This window comes from Ostrea edulis, chromosome 6, assembly GCF_947568905.1.
Source record: "Ostrea edulis chromosome 6, xbOstEdul1.1, whole genome shotgun sequence".
Classification (NCBI taxonomy): Eukaryota; Metazoa; Mollusca; class Bivalvia; order Ostreida; family Ostreidae; genus Ostrea; species Ostrea edulis.
In genome coordinates this window covers 3,854,166-3,858,205 of record NC_079169.1, presented here as the reverse complement: position 1 = coordinate 3,858,205, position 4,040 = coordinate 3,854,166, and the positions used below count along the sequence as shown (strand labels likewise).

Here is a 4,040-nt window from a genome sequence, read left to right as displayed (position 1 = left end):
GTGGTTTTTTTTTTCTTTTATGGTTACTACCGTATGCTTTATATGCCCTCAAGGGCCCAGCATTTGTTCAATTACATCTTATCTTATAAATCCTCTGTACATGTACCTCTTCCATGGTTGTCACTTTGGAAAATGTACAGGCTAACCGAATTAACAAGAGCGAATGCCCAAAGATTTCTCCCAAAGGCTTGCTTCGATGTGGAAGTTTAAACTATCTTGAAATCTTCGATGAAAGTCATTTGCGCTGAGACGCCTGAGCTAGAACAGATTCGATACTTTAAGTAGAAAGTTTAATGTCTATCGAGCTGTTGATTGAAATGAATGATTCAAGAACGCGCATGTTTGTCTTGTAGCTATGATTCTCATAATGTGTATTGACTATTTGATCTATACAATTCTCCCAATGGAGAAAACACGTATTTCCGAAAATAAAATAGTTTGTTTTAGGGACAGGACGTATATCAGTTGTATATTGGACGTTTCCGAGCCATCCCAAAGCAACATAAAGTGACACAATACGGACTACAGGGTAATTCCGGCGAGTATCGATTGCTTTAATTTGTCGTGGATGGCAAAGCTGCCAGTGTCTTGGAAGTGAAGGGAGAACGCACGCGACATTTACTTTGAGGTTTGTGATTTCCACGGATGTGTTATATAAATCAACTTCGATGATGAGAGGTAGGAATTTGTCAGAATTTTATGGCATCTTAATCCATATTTTTACATAATATGTGCTTATGTTTTAGACATAGAGGTATTATATACAGCTTTAAATTCGCTGCTGGTAATTTCCATGGTTCATGTTCAAGTTTGTTTTCACACAGATAAATACATGATTTTATGTAATGTCTATTTCAATAAATATCAAGGCTAAATGTAGATTATATGAACTGGAGTTTTTTAATTTCATGAATTTTGCCCCCAGCGAAAATGACGAAAATAAAATTACAGTGAAAATAAAGAGAGAAACAGTAATTGAAAGTTTCAAGTTTAAAGATAAAAATTGTCTTGCATGATTATTGTATTAAATTATCATTGAAAATTCTACAGTACATGTACATACACACAGTGGACATGTGTATATAAAATGATCAGGTATTTGAAAATCTTTGCTTATTGGTCTGTCTTGTTATTTGTGGGAAAAGAACAACATTATTAACGACTTAATTTAGAGACGTGAATTTGATTTCAAGAAAAACCACCTATACCTTCATAGTCAATCTTGCTATAATATTAATTTAGAGATATTTAATTATCATACTACAGGCGTCCTCTGGTTTATTATCTGATTTTTTCACTAGCACCAGCTGCGAGTTACATGCAACGCAGAAAACGCTGTTGAAATACATTACGTTTATATAACAAATAATTATGTTGGTTCAGTCTCAGTGTGTGGCGCTTTAGATCAAGATTCACAAGTTGGTTTTTTTTTTGGTATTGAAAACACGATCCATTCTCATCTTATTCTACATGTCTGTCTGCTGATAAATGTTCCAGGGAGGCAATGAGATTATTCATACCTGTGCCCTAATCAATATAATGTTATTTCATTTCGTATGTGATGTTATCTTGTATATGTATAATCTGTCGTACGTTTTTATGAAACAATCAATCTCAAAACATATACAACTTCTATAACCTGTCATACAACGTTTTTATGTAACAATCGATTTTTAAACATATACAACTTCTTACACAGCCCCCCCCCCCCCCCTCCCTGTAGTGAATGGCGACGTACTCTAAATTGAACATAAGAAAGCGATCTATCTTTATTTATTATCTAAGCCATGTAAGCGAGTTGAAATGTTGCAGGTATAGTCAGTTCTACTCCAGTATAAGCTCACACAATATAAATACACATAGGATTCATTGTATATTCTTACCTATATGAGTGAAAGATTCTCGAGAGGGACGTTAAACAATATTCAATCAATCAATCTTAAATGACGCTATAAAGATATTTCAATAAATTAGTACTAACTCTACTCCTTGAGCTTATTCTTTGAGATTTAGCGACCTGTCCCACAAATACTGAAAGGTCTTTGGCTACTTCATCATTGCCCTTCATTGGAAACCAGACGGGATCAAAACATCAGCACACCGTTCAAAAATCGAACACTCCTAGTTTTCTCATCATTGAACATGTCTACCACTCACATATCTACACTCTAAACCTCATAATTTGAACACTACTGCCACTCAAAAAAACCAAACAACTTCTAGTCCCTCTACTACTCACAAATCAAACACTCCTATCACTCACAGATCAACCCTTACTACTCACAAATCAAACACTCCTATCACTCACAGATCAACCCTTACTACTCACAAATCAAACACTCCTATCACTCACAGATCGACCCCTACTACTTACAAATCAAACACTCCTATCACTCACAGATCGACCCCTACTACTCACAAATCAAACACTCCTATCACTCACAGATCAACCCTTACTATTCACAAATCAAACACTCCTATCACTCACAGATCGACCCCTACTACTTACAAATCAAACACTCCTATCACTCACAGATCGACCCCTACTACTTACAAATCAAACACTCCTATCACTCACAGATCGACCCCTACTACTTACAAATCAAACACTCCTGTCACTCACAGACCAACCCTTACTACTCACAAATGAAACACTCCTATCACTCACAGATCGACCCCTACTACTTACAAATCAAACACTCCTATCACTCACAGATCGACCCCTACTACTTACAAATCAAACACTCCTATCACTCACAGATCGACCCCTACTACTTACAAATCAAACACTCCTATCACTCACAGATCGACCCCTACTACTTACAAATCAAACACTCCTATCACTCACAGATCGACCCCTACTACTTACAAATCAAACACTCCTATCACTCACAGATCGACCCCTACTACTTACAAATCAAACACTCCTATCACTCACAGATCGACCCCTACTACTTACAAATCAAACACTCCTATCACTCACAGATCGACCCCTACTACTTACAAATCAAACACTCCTATCACTCACAGATCGACCCCTACTACTTACAAATCAAACACTCCTATCACTCACAGATCGACCCCTACTACTTACAAATCAAACACTCCTGGTCTCCTGTCCTTCACACTCTTAGCGCTCACAATTTGAATACATCTACTATAGCTACTAACAAATGGAACCCCTTACCGCTTACAAACAGACCCTCCCCCCCTTTCGCTCAAAAATGGAACACTCATATCTCACAAATCGAACGCTCCAAGTCTCCTTTCGCACTCTAATCATACGCTTAATCACATATTCCAGATACGTGTCTTAAATGAATCTACATGCATCATATGGTCAAATAATCAGGGAATGGTTTTTGCAAGATCATATAACGTAACATCCAAACAGTCTTAACACATATTCTCCACGAATATATCAGTCATTTTGTATTCAATAGAAGTTCCGCGTTCCAAAGAAAACAACGTAAAGCAAACTATACAAAACTTGCAGAATAATGAATAAATGCATAAAAATATGGTTATTTACAGCATATGCTGGCCAGTATAGTTAGTATTTTAATATTCCTTCCACATCCGCCGGCATCGCTTCCATGTGAGGAATATAACGTTCCTTTGATCAACAATATGCGAGCATTGGTCTGCGGCGTTCAAGATAAAGACCATCCTTGTCTAGACTAAATGAGGTATTTCAAGACTTCGTAAAAAGTCTTGCATGCCCGGAAATGAATTAATGATTTCAAATTGGTTTGAGAAGTCACCATATTTTCTTGGAATATATTGTTTTACGTAGTAAGATGAGCTGCGGGCTTTTTTTGGGGGGGGGGGGGGGGGGGGGGGAGTGATTGGACTTGCATTGATATTTACATTTCCAATATTGGATATCTTTACAAACTTTAATGGCGAGCATTTACACATGAACGCGCCGCAGTTCCGTACAAATACAAAACTACTATAGTTTACAGTGCGTCTATTTCAACGTCTTGGAATAATCTGACAGAAATGAAAGTATCCCGGTAGAATGTAAATGTATAGAT

General features: G+C 37.1%; 1 protein-coding gene across 2 annotated transcripts in view; it reads left to right on the top strand.

Moving 5' to 3' along the window:
* The first annotated feature begins 384 nt into the window (after nucleotides 1-384).
* Nucleotides 385-4,040, top strand: part of LOC130047072 (DNA damage-regulated autophagy modulator protein 2-like) — a 65,481-nt gene continuing 61,825 nt past the window's right edge. For both annotated transcript variants that reach the window (XM_056141289.1, XM_056141283.1), the window contains exon 1: nucleotides 385-678. The gene's annotated coding sequence lies outside the window, so the exon portion shown is untranslated. The remainder of the gene's footprint in view (nucleotides 679-4,040) is intronic.